Source organism: Scyliorhinus canicula, chromosome 13, assembly GCF_902713615.1.
Source record: "Scyliorhinus canicula chromosome 13, sScyCan1.1, whole genome shotgun sequence".
Lineage (NCBI taxonomy): Eukaryota > Metazoa > Chordata > Chondrichthyes > Carcharhiniformes > Scyliorhinidae > Scyliorhinus > Scyliorhinus canicula.
The window spans coordinates 88,799,042-88,817,830 of NC_052158.1; positions in this window are offsets into that span (position 1 = coordinate 88,799,042).

Consider the following 18,789-nt stretch of genomic DNA (forward strand, 5'->3'; position numbering starts at 1 on the left):
TCAAGAAGACAGCTCATCACCATCTTCTCAAGAGTAATTAGGAATGGACAATAAATGCTGGCCTAGCCAGCAAAGCCCACAAGTTAATGGAAAATAAATATTAATGATGGCCACCAAAAGTCTTTGTAGATATAATCTTTAATCATCGCTGTATTGTTTACTCTTATTTACTTAGTACACAAATGGCTGACTGAATTTTCTGAAACACTGCTGCACATTTAACTGGCTGAATTTGAATTCCATCTGATTGTGCAAAGCCCTGTAAATTATGGAATAGGCAGCTGAGCAGAAAACTAGGTAACTTTAAATTTCGCATGTGGCTAATCTACAGGTCAGTCCTACTTTATCACCCATTGAACTGATCAATTTCTTCACTCAGCTATCTGAAACCAAAGCTACTACAGTTCTTCCAGCGCAAGAATATAAATAGCCTCGGACTTTACAGAATACTGTAGGATTGAGTTTGAAGTCTGATGTAAAATGTTAGATGCCAAAGATTATTTCTCTGACCTGAGCATCTTCAGTAAGAGTGTGAGTGCAGTGCAGGTAAAGATACTGCATGAACTCAAGGAGAGGTATGTCTCAGTCCCAGGTCTAGAAAACCCTGAAGAATTCTGAGGAGCCCTAACTGTTCCTTCTGGAACATAGTCAATGCAGGGATTCCCCCGTGGCCATTCCCCTTCAAAACAAGTATACCGTTTTGGATGCAGTTGGGGGGGGGGAAACAACCTATAGTGGGAAGGCTCTCGCGGCCAGGTCTCTGGCACTGAGCCTGGCTAAATGGCTCAGAAGGGAAGGGGGGAGAATAGAAAAGCGATAGTGATAGGAGACTCAATGGTTAGCGGAAAGGATAGGAGATTCTGTGGTCACGAACGAGACTCCCGGAAGGTATGTTGCTTCCCGGGTGGCAGGGCCAGGGATGGCTCAGATCGAGTCTACAGGATTCTTAAGGGGGAGGGGAAGCAACCAGAAGCCGTGGTGCACATAGGCACCAACGACATAGCTAAGAAAAAGGATGAGGATCTAAAAAGTGATTTTAGGGAGTTAGTTTGGAAGCTAAAGAGCAGGACAAGCAGAGTAGTGATCTCAGGATTGCTACCGGCGCCACGTGCCAGTGAGGCAAGGAACAGAGAGCGAGTGCAACTGGTCACGTCGGTGCAGGGCTGGTGCAGGAGGGAAGACTTCAGGTATGTACATCATTGGGATACCTTCTGGGGAAAGTGGGACCTGTACATGAAGGACGGATTGCACATAAACTGGAGAGGCACCAATATCCTGGGTGGGAGGTTTGCTAGAGCCCTTCGGTAGGGTTTAAACTAATTTGGCAGGGGGATGGGAACCAGAGCTATGGATCAGAGGATAGGGTAGCTGTTGAACAGGCAGAAATAGTATGCAGCGAGTCTGTGAGGAAGGATAAACTATTGATAGGGCAAAGTTGCTTTCAATGGGATGGGCTAAAGTGTGTCTGTTTCAATGCAAGGAGTGTCAGGAATAAGGGAGATGAACTTACAGCATGGATCAGTACTTGAAACTATGATGTTGTGGCCATTACAGAGACATGGGGCGCGATTCTCCCACCCCCACGCCGGGTGGGAGAATCACGGGAGTGCCGGGCGAATCACGCCACGCCGCCCTGGCACCCCCACGCGATTCTCCCAACCCCCCAAAATGGCGTGTCGCGTTTTGCGACAGGCCGCTCGGAGAATCGGGGCTCGCCGTTTCTAACGGCGAGGGGTGATTCTCTGGCCCGGATGGGCCGAGTGTCCTGCTGAACCCGACCGCCGGTTCACGCCGGTGCCAAAAACACCTGGTCGCTGCTGGCGTGAACATCGTGCGACCACTACATGTGGAGCCTGTGGGGGGGCGGAGGAAGGATCGAGCACCACGGGCATGCTCAGGAGGTGTCTGGCCCACGATCGGTGCCCACCGATCATCGGGCCGGCGTCTCTAAAAGGCACACTCTTTTCCCTCCGCCGTCCCACAGGATCAAGCCGCCATGTCTTGCGGGGCAACGGAGGGGAAGACGGCAACGGCGCATGCGTGGGTTGGCGCGGCCAACCTGCACATGCGCGGGTGACGCCACTTAGGCTCCGCCGGCCGCGTCATTCCAGCTGTACCACTTTGACGCAAGCGTCAAGGCCCGGCGCACAAAATTCACGCGCAGCCGTTCCTAGCCCCCTAGAGCGGCGGGGGGGGGGGGGGGGGGAGAATAGGGGGTGAGGAGCGGCCTCCGACGCCGGAGTGAAACACTCCGGGTTTCACTCCGGCATTGGCTGTTTGTCCACCTTTGGGAGAATTTTGCCCATGGATTTCACAGGGGCAGGAATGGTTGTTAGATGTTCCGGGATTTAGATGTTTTAAGAAGAATAGGGAGGGAGGTAAAAGAGGAGGGGAAGTGGCACTGTTAATTAGGGAGTGTATCACAGCTGCAGAAAAGGAGGTAGTTGAGGGGGGTTTGTCTACTGAGTCAGTATGGGCGGAAGTCAGAAACAAGAAAGGAACAGTCACTTTGTTGGGAGTTTTCTATAAACCCCCCAAATAGCAGCAGAGAGATGGAGGAACAGGTTGGGTGGCAGGACTTGGAAAAGTGTAGAAATAACAGAATTGCTGTCATGGGTGACTTCAACTTCCCTAATATTGAATGGAACCTCCTTAGTGCAAATGGTTTGGATGGAGCAGATTTTGTCAGGTGTGTCCAGGGAGGATTCCTGACTCAATATGTAGATAGGCTGACTAGGGGGAAGGCCATATTGGATTTGGTGCTTGGCAACAAACCAGGCCAGTTGTCAGATGTCTCGGTGGGAGAGCATTTTGATGACAGTACCACAACACTTTGATCTTTACCATAGTCATGGAGAGGGACCGGAACAGACAGTATGGGAAGGAATTTAATTGGGGGAGGGGAAATTTTACTGCGATTAGACAGGATCTGAGGAGCTTAAATTGGGAACACTTGTTCTCAGGGAAATGCACAACAGTAATGTGGGGGTTGTTTAAGGAGCACTTGCTGCGAGTGGTGGATAGTTTTGTCCCACTGTGACAAGGAACGAATGGTAAAGATGAAGGAGCCTTGGATGACAAGAGAAGTGGAGCTTCTAGTCAAGAGGAAGAAGGAAGCTTACATAGGTTGAGGAAGCAAGGATCTGGCACGACTCTAGAGGGTTACAAGGTAGCCAGGAATTACTCTAAAATGGACTTAGGAGAGCTAGAAGAGGGCATGAAAAAGCCCTGGCAGGAAGTATGAGGGAAAACCCCCAAGGCGTTCGGCACTTATGTGAGAAATAAGAGGATGATCAGAGTGAGAGTAGGGCCAATCAGTGATAGTGGAGGGAACTTGTGCCTAGAGTCTGAGGAAGTAGGGGAGACCCTAAATGAATATTTCGCTTCAGTATTCACTAGAGAGAGGGACCTTGTTGCTCATGAGAACAGCTTGAGCCAGGTTAATAGACTCAAACAGGTTGATATTAAGAAGGAGGATTTGCTGGAAATTTTGAAAAGGAGCAGGATAGATAAGTCCCCTGGACCAGACGGAAGATACCCAAGGTTACTATGGGGAGCGAGGGAGGAGATTGCTGAGCCATTGCCGATGATCTTGGCATCCTCACACTCCACTGGAGTAGTACCGGATGATTGGAGGGAGGTGAATGTTCTTCCCCTGTTCAAGGAAGGCAATCGGGAAATCCCTGGGAATTACAGACCAGTCAGTCTTACGTCTGTGGTGAGCAAAATACTGGAAAGGATTCTTAGATATAGTATTTATGATTATTTAGAAAAATATAGCTTGATTAAAGATAGTCAGCATGGCTTTGTAAGGGGCAGGTCATGCCTCACAAGCCTCATTGAATTCTTTGAGGATGTGACGAGGCACATTGATGAAGGTCGGGCAGTGGATGTGGTATATATGGATTTCAAGAAGGCATTTGAGGGCAGCACGGTGGCAAAATGGATAGCATTGCTGCCTCATGGCACCGAGGTCCCAGGTTCGATCCTGGCTCTGGAGTTTGCACATTCGCCCTGCATTGCGTGGGTTTCGCTCCCACAACCCAAAAGATGTGCAGGTTAGGTGGATTGGTCACGCTAAATTGCCCCTTAATTGGAAAAAATAAATTGGGTACTCTAAATTTTTTTTTAAATACGAAGGGTTTTGATATGGTTCCCCCTGGTAGGCTCATTCAGAAAGTCAGGGGGCATGGGATACAGGGAAATTTGGCTGTTTGGATACAGAATTGGCTGGCCGAAAGAAGACAGCGAGTGGTATTGGAGGGAAAATATTCCGCCTGGAGGGCGGTGACCAATGGTGTTCCGCAAGGATCTGTTCTATGGTTTTTATAAATGACTTGGATGAGGAAGTGGAAGGGTGGGTTAATAAGTTTGCCGATGACACAAAGGTTGGTGGAGTTGTAGATAGTGTCAAGAGCTGTTGCAGGTTACACAGGGCATTGATAGGATGCACAGCTGGGCTGAGAAGTGGCAGACAGAGTTCAACCTTGATAAATATGAAATGATTAATTTTGGAAGGTCAAATTTGAATGCTGAATACAGGGTTAAAGGCAGGATTCTTGGAAGTGTGGAGGAACAGTGGGATCTTGGGGTCCACATACATAGATCCCTCAAAGTTGCCAGCCAGGTTGATAGGGTTGTTAAGAAGGCGTATGGTGTGTTGGCTTTCATTTACAGGGGGATTGAGTATAAGAGCCGTGAGGTTTTGCTGCAGCTTTATAAAACCCTGGTTAGACCACAGTTGGAATATTGTGTTCAGTTCTGGTCGCCTCATTATAGGAAAGATGTGGATGCTTTAGAGAGGGTTCAGAGGAGATTTACCAGGATGCTGCCTGTACTGGAGGGTATGTCTTATGAAGCAAGGTTGAGGGAGCTAGGGCTTTTCTCAGTGGAGCAAAGAAGGAAGAGAGGTGACTTGATAAAGGTGTACAAGGTGATAAGAGGCATGTATAGGGTGGATGGGTTGGGCGGAAATGGCTGTCATGAGGGGACATAGTTTTAAGGTGATTGGAGGAAGGTATAGGAGAGATACCTTGCAACAGTAGTGAACTCGCCAACATTGAGGGCATTTAAAAATTTATTGGATAAGCATATGGATGATAAGGGCATAGTGTAGGTTAGATGGCCTTTAGATTTTTTCCATGTCGGTGCAACATCGAGGGCCGAAGGGCCTGTACTGCGCTGTATCGTTCTATGTTCTATGTTCTAGATGTCAGGGGTAGGTTCTTTACACAGAGAGTGGTGGGTGGGTGGAATGCACTGCAGCGGAGGTGGTGGAGTCAGAGTCATGAGGGACATTTAAGCGACTCTTGGACAGGCACATGGACAGCTGTAGATTGAAGGGATGTAAGTTAGGTTACTCTGAGATTTGGAAAAATGGTCGGCACAGCATCATGGGCCGAAGGGCCTGTACTGTTCTATGTTCTATAATTCAACACCTTTAGAATTGTGGTTACACAACACAATTACATTCAATCTCACCAAATACCAACTGTTCTCAATGGGACCGAACAGATTGGAGTGAGTCAATTTTGGCTTTGCACAAGTGCTAAGCTGCTGAATGAATCCAGAGTCAAGGGTGCTGTGACTCCAGAGTAAGACTCCCCTGAATGGTAGTTTCCTACAGCTCTAGTTTAACAACACTGAGTGCAAATCCTCGAACCTGGTTTAAAAAGTGATCAAAAGTAGGGCAGCACTGTGGCGCAGTGGTTAGCCCTGCTGCCTCATGGCGTCATGTTCCCAGGTTCGATCCCGGATCTGGTTTACTGTCCGTGTGGAGTTTGCACATTCTCCCCGTGTTTGCGTGGGTTTCGCCCCCACAACCCAAAGATGTGGATTGGCCACGCTAAATTGGCCCTAATTGGAAAAAAATTAATTGGACACTCTAAATTTATTTTAAAAAAGTGATCTTAAATTATTTGTAAATCCACCTGACCTGAATTTAAGTCTTTGGAGAACATTAAAAAATGTAACTTTTGGGAGAGAAATAGTCCATGTCAGCACAGAACTCTTTCCTGGGCAAAAGGAATGTTTGATGATGTTAATGTGACTCTGAAACTATCTGTCTCCCTACTGGCATATCCTAGGTTGTAAGTTGTCTGAAGACTTTCGGACTGATTCCTCAATTGGGAATTATTGGCAAGATGTGGTTCTCCAGGAAGCAATGCAGGAAATGGTGGCCTGCCAGTTTAAATGGATGGATATAAAATTAAGAGCTGCGCACTTGGGATTTTCTGTGATGACTTATTTCCTTTGAGTTCCCTTCCTCACCATGTCAACTGTCACCTACTGGAGAACCAGGCGATATGTTGTCTCCTTTAACTCCCTACTGCTGAGCTTTAGTACTTCCTTGATTTATTACATTTTGCAAGATCTGAGTGAAAAATATAGACTTCATGTTTTTTAATTCGATAATGGAAATTTTAATTGTTTAGGATGGCGGCATCATTTTTTTGCCTCGGACATTATTTTCTTAATTTTCTAGAGACATTAGCTACTGAGCTGCCAACCAGGACCACAGGTCTCAGAAAACAAGATATACAGGATGAAGGACTATCGGAATTAATGTGATCTCTTTCCCCTGATTTTCCAAGGTTTAACGGCCAAGAAAGGGAACCAGGAGTGCTGTCAAGGGCTAAGACCCTCAGTCTTATTGCCGAGAATGCAAACCGTTTTTATTGACTTTGGTGAAATGGTTCTGTGCAGCTGGTTGACATCATGCCTGAAAGATCAAGTCTGCCACCTGCTGGCACTTTTCATCCCAACAGCCAGAATTCAGGGAATGCAGCACTATATTGAATGGCCTGTCTCAGTCATAACTCAAGAGATTTGTTGGCAGCATGCTGTGGGGAAGGGAGGGGAGAGGAGGGTGGGGAGGCAGGGAGTTGATAGGGGGTGCAGTTGCAGGGTTGTGGGGATGGGTCTGAAATTACACGGGAAACTAAGAAACAAGTTGAGCACAATCATCAGTGACATTTCACCGCCACTGCCTCATTATTATTTTACTTCCATTTTTAACAGGATTGTGTGGCAGCAGGCATGATGAGGATATATGTGCTGTAACCTTGATTGAGTATTTAAAAGACTCATTCAAAGGATGGAATTTGGAGAAGTTGTGAGCTGGAAGCTAAGCAAGACAAACTGAGAATAGCATCTTCTTCCCCCTCCAGGTTCAAATATCACTGCTTTGCAGTGTTGTGTGGGGCAGTGCACACTGCAAACATTCTGAAGACCTTGGGCGTGATTCTCTGATCGCGGGAGAGAGGGTCCGCGCCGTCTTGAACGCCGTCACGTTTCACGACGGCGCGAAACGGGTGTGGGCACTAGCGATTCTGGCCCCCACAGGGGGCCAGCATGCCGCTAGAGCGGTTCATGCCATTCCAGCCTCACTTCCTGGTGCGCACTGGGGCGGCGCCAACCCACGCATGCGCAGTGGTGCCATGCCAACCCCGGCATGCGCAGTTGGGCCACGCCAACCCGTGAATGCACGGGTGCAGGGGCTGGCCGCGTAATAAAATAGGCCGGGGCTGGAGAGTCCGGCTGGAGAGTCCGGCCCGCCGATCTCAGGCCAGACCCCATCGGAGGCCCACCCCCGGTGAAGGAGAGCCTCTCCGCCCCCCCCCCCCCACAGGCCGCCCCCCAACCCTACACACAGAGTTCCCGCCGGCTGCGAGCAGGTGTGAACGGCGCCGGCGGGACTCTGCCTTTTCCACGCGACCGCTCGGCTCATCAAGGCCGGAGAATTGGCGGCCCGCGACCAGTGCCGCGCCAAATGCACCGGCGCAAATTGCGCCGATTCTCCGCTCCTTGGAGAATCGCCTGCTGGCGTCGGACCGGCGTCGTGGGAAACAATGGCGCGAACGGCAATTGTCCCATACGGCACGACATGGGAGAATCTCGCTCCTTGCTTCCTGCAAGCTGAAGGGAGCCTCCAGGTCTCTCCAGTCACCTGGGGTGCATCTCGAGCAAACTGTAAGGGCCAGGGCTTAGAAACGTCAAAGTGTATTATGAAGCTCACCTGACCTATAACTTTTATGTTGAATTTGGCTAGGATGTGCACAAGAACCTTCACTTCAGGTGTGATTCATCAGACTTCCTGGGCGCTTTTTTTAAAAACGAAGTTTATCATAAGAATGTAGTTAACATATATAAAACAAGGATTTGTTATCAATTACAAACATGAAACAACATACAACAGCTACAGTAATCTATGTATATAACCCTTGATGAATCCCCCTTAGTAGCTGTTCCAATTCAATACAAAATCCAATAAATCAAAACCCCTTTTAAGGGCATGGCCCAGCACACTGTAATCGCACTGGAATTGGACTGGTTCTTTTTCTGAGATCTGATCCAGTTCCAACCAGCAGATTCAAAACTCTTTCCAGAAAGCAACTCTATCTTTAAAGTTACCAAGGCAGTTTGCCACACCCAATGGACAACTTTAAAATAAAAACAGGGAAAAACAGGGAAACGCTGCTTTTTTTCTTCTGCAGTCCAAAGCAACAAACCAAAACTGAAACCCAAACACTAAACCCCCTCTCACCTGACAGCCACAGCCCGGCTCCACCCTCAAATGACATCACTGAAGCCGTGCTACAGGTCATGTGGTAAGACCAAACTCACATGATAATGCTGATGGTTTGTTCAATCAAAGTGGGTAGTCCTTGCCCCCGGTCCGCGCACTCTTAAATTTGCCTGTGAGTCCCTCCAGATGAAAGCATCTCGGCAGCTCCCTGAGTAATGTGCCCGCACTTGCAGAAATAGTTTTAGCGATTGCCCAAAGCTGCGCATTATGCCCATTGGAGTAGCAACTCTTGCAATTTGCAAATGCTGTTGGTTGACAAGGGGATGCACAGTTACCATGTGCCTGCCATAGGTGATGCACTGCATGAACAAAGCCAGAAGCATCAGTACCCATTCACATTGACTGGTGTCACCAATAGCAAAGTCCAGGGGTGGGATTTTCCAGCCTCGCCTGCGGCGTGCTTTCCGGTGGGGGAGGCGGCTCTCCATTGGTTGCTGACTGGATCTTCCAGTCCCACCAATGTCTACACCATTTTGAGCGGCTGCCGCTGAGCAGCCTGCCGCGGGGGTTTGCCTTCAGCGGAAGAGGAAGATCGCACCAACGAGAAAGGTTAGAAAATCCCGCCCCCTATACAGAAATTGCCGTCCCTGGCAAGAAAGCCATCAGTCTGTGGGCCCCCGACTTGGAAATCCTTGGACAAAGACTCGGAAGAATCCGGAGGTTAAAATGTTGAGAGCAACAGTGACATTGACAGCCACTACAATGCACTGCCACCAGGTCCAGAGGGAACAGGCCGTCTTCTCGAAGGCTAAAGATGTCTACCATCACCTGACACGACAGCCTGAGCTGCCTGCACTGCTGTTCAGACATATCAAGGAACCCCTGCCTTTGCCTGTGCATCTGATATTGTGGGTGATGTCTGTTTAAAGTTGCATTCCCTTGCTGCATCCTTCCCTGCTGTTTAGTTGCATGTCTCTCAACAGCAGACAACTGCCTCCAACTGTGGGTCATAACGCTGCTCGTCCAAGACCCAAAAGTAAAAAAAACAATGTGCCATCCATCCCTATGTGATTTCATAAACCTCAAGTGGAGAAAGTAATCTTTCAGCAAACATGCTGTGAAGAAACCCGTTCCAACAAGTAGGTAAGAAAACAGCTGTAAGTAATGAGTATTTATTGAAACACTTGCATGAGTTTTTCTCAGCCTCCACAATTGCTGCTGTGTTCTCACCTTGCTTTCAACGGCAAGTTTCAGGAAACCTGTGGATACAACATTAAATTGAAATGTGTTGAAATATCGTTCCAATTGAACGGATACCATATGTTAATAGGCAACCCACCCCATCCATTGAGGGGCAAACGACCTAAATACCGGAGTTACCATGGAAGTTGATAGGTAGGAATTGACCTAATCGCACTTTTGTGAAATGTAAATCCCCCATCATGCAACCAAAACGATGTACTCCTCCAGGTTTAAGCCCCTCTCCCCACCACCAGCAATATATCTTAACCTCTGCAAGCTTCTAGGCTCCAAATTGGGAACTGACTATCTCCAGTTGTCTTCCGTACCAATCACACGTATGCAATGTACATTCCTCAAGACAGTGTTGTTATTAGGCCAGTGAGCAACACAACTGTGTTGCTTTCACGTTTATGGAATGCAAATGGGTCTGGTGATGAATTGCAGCACAGTGGGTGTCCTCCATTTACCCGAGACACATCACTTCTGAAACCACTTCCAATTTTTTGTTTTCAACCTTGAGGGGAATTTTCAAGGTCTTCAGCTATGTCTATAAGTGAACATTTCTTCATTGATAACAACTCCTGTTTGGCTTTTAATGGCATTCTCAGTAATGGAATGCATACTACAGCCATGGCTGCTGAGAACATCCTGATTATCGTAGAATCCCCACAGTGCAGAAGGAGGCCATTTGACCCATCATGTCTGTCCCAACCCTCCAACCCTACCTCGGCCCACTCCCACCATATCCCGCAACCCCGTAACCCCACATGCGCCCCGTGCTGCTCAATGACAGCACGGGTGGCATGTGGGCCTCATTGTAATGGGCCTCCTCTTCTGTCTCAGGCCTCCACACCAGCATCATCAGCCATGATCTCAGTGGGTGCCCCTTGTCCCCGATGAACCAACCCTCATCCTGGGGTATTGATCGAAGACACCTGGGATCTCTGTGTGCCCCAAGATATAGCTGTCATGCACACTCACTAGGTAGCGGGCACACACATGCATGATTCGGAGGAGATGGTCGCAGACAATATGAACATTCAGGGAATGGAGCCCCTTCCTGTTAATATTGGGAACTCACTGATGCCCTGGTGCTCACGTGTGCCATTGATCAGCCCCTAGAACTGGGGCATCCCGGCGAAGGCAGAAACTCTTGCAGTCCGGACATCTTGGTGCGCCTAGCCCTACTCGAAGATGATATAGTTGCATGCCTGGGCATGCAGAACAACTGCCACATCTGGAATGCAACTTGGGCAGAAATGCCACACAGCCTCCCGCTCAAGCCATGGAATGACCCGGTGGCATAGAAGTTCATAACTGCAGTGACCTTCACAGCCACCGAGACCGGGTGTCCTTCTCCTCCATGGGGTACATGTCCACGTGGATGTGGCACAGGTGCTGAAATGTCTTCCTGCTGAGATGCTGCCTTAGAATCATAGAAAAGTTACAGCACAGAAGGAGGCCATGCGGCCCATCTTTTCCATGCCAGCCCTCGGACACCCAGATGCCCTTTGTAATCAAACCTTCCTGCACCTGATCCCTAGCCCTGCAGCTTAGAGTACGTAAGGTGCAGATCCAGGTCATTTTTAAAGGAGTTTAGGGTCTCTGCCTCCACCACCAACTCGGGCAGCGAATTCCAGACTCCCACTACCCTCGGCATAAGAAAGTATTTCCTCATGTCCGCTCTGCACCTTCTGCCACTTATCTCGAATCTGCGTGCCTAGTTCTAGAATTCTCCATCAAGGGAAACTATTTTATCCTGTCACCCTATCTCTTCCTCTCATAATTTTGTACACCTCAATTAAGTCACCCCTCAGCCTTTTTTGTTCCAAGGAAAATAACCCGAACCTATCCAATCTCTTCTGCGGCACATGGTGTCCGTCAGCTCATTGAATGACCAACGACGCTGGTACACCTTGATCTGTCGCTGGCCTCCCCTTCTGGGTCCCTCCTCAGCCTGATGGGCTGCAGGGTGTGCGGCGGCCCCAGCACATGTTGCTGCCATCTCTGGCTTCTGCCACAACAACGCCGGGGATCCCTCCACGGAAGCAACTCCAGCAAACATCATTTTACCTTGACGGAATTTCAGAAGGAAAGAGACTGACAATCAGTTTGGGCTTCCATCCCGGGACCCTCAAATCCCCCAAGCCTCCTCCACCCTTACCATGGCTGTCCCGCCTTGTGTCATCCAGTGAGCCAGGTGTGTTGGTAAACCTTACATTGCACATTCACCTCCAGCTACATCAGGAGCCTCTAGATCCCAGACTTCTGCCAGGAAAATTACAGAGACCGTGTTCAGCTGCCGTCCACTCGTCCAAACTCTTACCATTTGGTCGCGAGAACATCCCCAGTGCTAAAGCCCTGTTCTTAAGTGTTTGATTTATGTCAGCTCCGTGGTGTTGACGCTTCTAAAGTTCCGGCAAAGTGTTCAGGCATCAAAGTTTGTTGGACATGCAGTGCATTATCATACTCTGAGGAATGGCACTTATGCCCCCGAGGTGGCACTTGAGAGATGAGGAGGGTCAAGTGCAATCACAACTAACAATGCTAATCCCTCATTAGATATAGCCTTCATCTATGAAGCTAGAAGCTGGTCACAGCCAAAGAGAGTGAAATTGAATTTCAGGATTGAAGCCACAGCATGGCTTTGTCCTGCAAGTGTTTGGCGGGACAGACAGGCTGCAGCTGTGGATGTCCCCGCTATGGTCTTCACAATGTCTAAAGATGGCTTGAAGGCCTCACGGATGCAAAGCCCCTCATTCCCAACACCCCCCCCCCGCCCCTCCCCCCGCATCCCAGGGGCAAATCTTGATGTGAAAGGCTTCAGTCCCCCGACAAAGCCGAAACCCACCAGTTCCCACTCCACCCGAAGGTCCCCCATCCCCGAGCACCAGGGCAGCAGCTCCCATGCCCTTGAGTTGCATGCCAGAAAATGGGAATGGCTATTAACCTCCTCTCTTCTTCTCAGTAGCCACCGCACCAACTTCATGTGTTTTGAAAAGGAGTACAAAACGACGCCCGCGTGACTTCCCGCTGGGGAGTCAGGTACTTCCCGTCAATCTCATTAATGAGATTGAAATTAATGCAAATAAGGCTAATATCCTCGCCACTTTTGCATATAATCCGGAACTCGCCATCGGGAGCGGGTCGGGTGCATCGCAAAATGGTTCGGGCGCAGCGTGACGCTCAATTTTGCCCTGTCCCGTTATTCATCCAGCGCACCCAGATACATGCCGGGCGCAACGAGCTCGCTGAATAGTGCCCTTTATAAGCATTTATTTACAGACAAGCATAATATAAACATACACATACCCAATCATCCACCAGAGTTTCGGTCTCGTCCTATTTTTAGGATCAAAGGCAATCTCCAGTTAAGGTCCACCACCTACACACAAGTAAAGCAGTTAGTATCCTATGAATGGGCTAAACGGCCCCTCAAACCCATTCCACCTTTCAATAAGATCATGGCTGAATGCTTAACAACATTTCCACTTACCCACCTTCTCCTCATAACTCTTGATTCCCTGTTTGCCTAAATAATCTATCAATCTCAATTCGACATCTGGGATTTTGACGAACAATGGATTATCCTGTTTTTGATTAGCCAGATGAAACGCATCAATAAACATATCGTTGGAAGAGGATAATTGGCACAGTTTGTCGGGATGAGGGCTTGAAGTATGTCAATCATTGTTCTTTCTAAAATCTCAGATTTGCATTACTTTCCACCGACCAGTAAAATGCTGCATTGCCTTGCTAGAAACTTTGGCGGGACCCTCAGAATGAAAGAATGCCCAGCGGTAAACTGGGCACAGTGTTATCAATGTTAGGAAAGCCATTGCTGCAACTATCATAACCTTAGAAGTCTTGAAACACATGTCACTGTGCTGGCAGGGTCCTCTTTGAATATAACATAAACCAAACCTATATCAAATCATCATGACTATGGGATAAAAATAGATATAGTGCCTTTTTTCACATTCACAGACGACTATACACCTGTGACGAGTGCCAGCAACAGGAGAAAAGAAACTGATGTAAGGTAGCATGGGGGTGTTTAATTGGCTGTTAGGAGGAGGAAGGCTGTGTGAAAAAAATGATACAATATGCTGTACAAGGAATTTGATGCTGAAACCAAATCTCGTAAATAAGTTGACTTCTGGTCATGGCTCAAAATGTGTAGTGAGTGAATAAAATAGCCTTTTATATTATTTATCATTTTCAATAGTTTTAATCAGTGGGCCATTATGATTGATTTGTGAATTCAAAATCCAGTTTGAAAAGACTGACAAATCTCACAGCAGCTAATCAAATGATACCATTGTTGCAAATATCCGACTCCATAATTCTTGTGTTTTTGAGGTCTAACTTTTAATTTTAGGAATATAAATTTTAGGTTGAGGATTGAAGTGTTAAAGATAACATGGGCGGGATTCTCCCCCCTCCAGGTCGGAGAATCGCCCGGGGCCGGCGTCAATCCCGCCCCCGCCGTGTCCTGAATTCTCCGCCACCTGAGGTTTGGTGGGGGCGGGAATCACGCCACGCTGGTCAGCACGCCCCCCCCCCCCCCCCCCCCCCCCCCGCGCGGTGATTCTCCGGCCCGCTGCTGTCAAGCCTCTCCCGCCGGCGTGGATTAAACCACCTACCTGACCGGCGGGATTGGCGGCGCGGGCAGGCGCCGAGGTCCTGGGGGGGGCGCACGGGGCGATCTGACCCCGGGTGGGGCACCCACGGTGGCCTGGCCCGCGATCGGGGCCCACCGATCGGCCGGCGGGCCTGTGCCGGGGGGCACTCTTTTTCTTCCGCCTTCGCCATGGTCTTCACCATGGCGGAGTCGGAAGAGACCCCCTCCCCTGCGCATGCGCCGGTATGACGTCAACAGCCGCTGATGCTCCGGTGCATGCGCGGACTTACGCCGGCCGGCGAAGTCCTTTTGGCCCGGTTGGCGTGGCGCCAAAGGCTGTTCATGCCAGCCAGTGGACCGGGGACCACTCTGGCGCGGGCCTAGCCCCTCAATGTGAGGGCTTGGCCCCTAAAGGTGCGGAGACTTATGCACCTTTGGGGCGGCCAGACGCCGGAGTTGTTCACGCCACTCCAACACGCCGGGACCCCCCGCCCCGCCGGGTAGGGTAGAATCCCAGCCTATAAATGGAAACACATGGCTGAGATACCAATGTACAAACCAAGAGTAATTGCAGTTGAAAGGTAACCAGTGTTCATCTCACACAAGTTCACAGTTAGAATTTAAAAAGCATAAATAATGCAGGATTAATCTCTGGACATCTGGACAGAAGAGGAAGTCTATTGTTATCTCAGATCACCCATGCCCCCTCCATGTCTGCCATGTATCATCCATTGTGACTCACCCAGTATATACCATGTTTTCAGAGTCCATGCTATATCAGTGTAAAGTATTTTACATTCTTTGGAGGAAAAAAAATAACCTTCCACTACCTAGTAACAGTCCCAATATCAATGGCGGGAGTTTCCGGCCATTCCCACCAACAGAATCTTCTGGTCCACCATGGGTTGACCATCGCCGCAGGTTCCCCAGCGGTGGGATGGGTGGGCCATGGAATTTGCCATTGACTTCAGCAGAACCGGAAGATACCACCAGCAGCCAATTGCGAGCCACCTCCACCTCAAGGAACCCTGCCGCAGGGAAGGGGGTCTGGAAAATTCCAGCCATTGATACAGAGAGCAAAAATGCATTCTGGCAAGTGGAAAAAATTCTTTCAACACTTGTAATCCTATTATCCATTATCTTGTGTCAACAAACCAGAAACTGCATCAAATACTCAGTCTGTTATTATAACATCTTGAATCTGTCATTCATTCTTAGGTGAATTCTTAGGCACTTGAAACTCAGCCAAGCATTGAGAATATCCATAGCTGTCCAAACATAGAGTGCTCTCTTGGAAGGAAAGGACAAATGCTCATTTCCATGTCAAAGCAGAGTGCCTGTCAATCAATGTAGAAGTTATGTTGTCACAATGTTTTGTAGATTGACTTGAACTATCAAAACCAAGCTTTTTAAAAAAATCAACCAGGGCAATAATGGTGCTTTTTCCATTCTTTTTGTGTCAGCACGAATAGCAGACTTAAACCAAACTATTTTATTTTGGAATTTAAAAGAAAATGAACAGTGCAGTTTGCTGTGATATTTTACTGCCCTCTAGCTTACAAGTCCCAAACAGCACAATATTGTCATGTTTAATTCCATAAGAAACATTTTTGATTGGCAATATTACCACTTTAGGTGTTTAAATAGCAGGCTTAAATGTCACCAAAAATATACTACAACAATTTTTGCAGCATATTTAGCAGAAATAGAGCACGATAATGATATAGCCTATCATTGATTGTTATCAGATATGAATACATATGGTGACTTGCAATGTTGCTTGCAGACCCTCTGCCTATTTTTAGAATGCCCAGAAACATCTCCTGCACTGCCTTACAGTTACAGCATTATTTTTGCCATAAAAGAATGGAAGTTTGATACAATGTTGTTCTAGAATACGCATGCTTAAATGATTGTGCTGCATTGAAAGTGATGTATATATTATTCCAATGAAAATTTTAATCCCAATTATTTTGTGGCAGGGTACCTTATCCAAATACTTCTATTTACCTTGCCATTCTATTCTTTTTTTTATTTTATTTTTTATTAAAAAAATTTTCTTTTATAAATTTAGATTGCCCAATTATTTTTTCCAATTAAGGGGCAATTTAGCGTGGCCAATCCACCTACTCTGCGAAACCCACGCAGACACGGGGAGAATGTGGAAACTCCACACGGACAGTGACCCAGAGTCGGGATCGAACCTGGGACCTCAGCGCCGTGAGGCAGCTGTGCCAACCACTAGGCCACCGTGCTGCCCTGCCATTCTACTCTTGATGAGTAATTTCAACATCAGGACCTCAACTCTGTTCATGTGCAGAACCAATTTCTATATTGTGCATAGAGCATATACAGATATTTATAAAAATGGAACTGTTTGATCATGGTGCATCATTCTGGAAACTTCCAGATCTAGCTTTGAATCTTGGCCCCATTCAAGTCAGTACTTTGAAACATCAAAGGTGATTATCATTTCATCATAATTAGTCCGATACACAACAGCTGGGCAAGGAGAATCATTCCACTTCAATTTTTCAACAAGTTGCTACAACAGCCCTTAAGCGTTTGATACAATCTCATACTGAAGCAAAAGATAATTTACCTGGATTTAGTTGCCAAGTTCCCAATGTTCTCCCCAATGGCACTGATCCATGGTTTGAATTGTTGAATCTATCGTCACATATTGACGGATTCTTACCTCTGATTTATAATTGATCTAAATATTTTTTTAAAGATGCAATGGAATGCACAACACCTGCAGCCATTTGTAGTGTGGTATGGAGCCACACAGACCAAGGAGTTTACCTGTGGCAGGTTACCTGATCCTGAGCAAGTTGTGAATCAGGGGACTATAATTGGTCTTTTACCTCCAAAGATGGAGTGGTTGGATTACCCTTCCTGCCCTTGATCACTGTTCAGTGACAGTTCCTGGAAAGTGCACATTTTTAAACATTGAATGAAATGCATTCACTATCAAAGAAGCATTCCACTCACAGGTGATATTGCTGAACTTATAAACATGGCCAACTGATTTTGTGGATCTTTGTGGCATTTAATATTTGTTTCAGTTATGATGCCTTCCATGCCAAAATTAACAATTGACACTCATTGTAATCCTCCAGTGTGAAAAATGACAACTTGGTCAATGTATTTGGAGAGTTATTATCACCAACAGAATCGTCTGCCAGACAAGTAAGCTTTGGCGTGAAGAAGAAAAAAATTGGGAAAAGTGCATTGGAATCCAGTTCTATCTTACAAAAGTCAGTGGGAAAAAATACTATGTAAGCTATTTACAAGGTTGTCTATTCTGAACTATTTACCGTCTTTTAAAACTCGAGTTGCCTTTTGGGCCTGAATGATCGCTCCTGAGTCAAGAGTGCAGTGCCGGAAGAATTCCTGACTTTGCAAGCTGAAATTGGGGGAAATCTCCCTGTTGGATTGATTATTGTCCCCGGAGGGAGAGGTGGGCACTTGTAGGGGCTGGTTTAGCACAGGGCTAAATAGCTGGCTTTTAAAGTAGGCCAAGCAGTGCGGGTTCAATTCCCGTACCAGCCTCCCCGAACAGGCGCCGGAACGTGGCGACTAGGGGCTTTTCACAATAACTTCATTTGAAGCCTACTTGTGACAATAAGTGATTTTCATTTCATGAATGTGAACAGGGTTTGGCTCTGGCAACTCTGGGAACCATGCAGAGGTAGCCACCGGGTCTGTTGAGTGCTGAAGTGAGTTGTCTGAAAAGCTGGTCTCAGCGCACTGGGACTTCATCCCAGCTGTAACAAAAAAACAAGCGGATAGTTCTCTAAATCCCATCGCTCATGCTCCCTCACCCTCTCACACACTCCACATGCCCCATCCATACCAGCCCATGCTACCTCATGCACCCAAAGCACCCTCACAGCCCCTCACACCCTCCATGTGATGGAGCCCATGGATGAATTTAAAGTCAGGATAATTTAGGTCAGAAGTTTTCAGTGACAGTAAAAATCAGTGTAAATGTAATCAGTACGAATGCTATATAAGAACTAAGGATATTAAAAGATTCTAGAATCACCTTGTGTGTTTCTACTGAAGTGATGTTAACTTCTATGGAAGTTGTTGCAAAGTACGTAGAATTAAACACTTCAGTGTGCAATGGTAGAAACAGAAACCAAAAGAGATAATGCTGGAAAAAGGGTCATCCGGACTCAAAAGATTAGTTCTTTTCTCTCCTTACAGATGCTGCCAGGCCTGCTGAGATTTTCCAGCATTTTCTCTTTCGGTTTCAGATTCCAGCATCCACAGTAATTTGCTTTTATATAATGGTGGAAACATCTCTGAATGAACATATGAAAAGGAGAGGCCATTGAGACCATCAAGCCTGTTGTGCCATTGAATGAGATCATGGGTGACCTGCAGT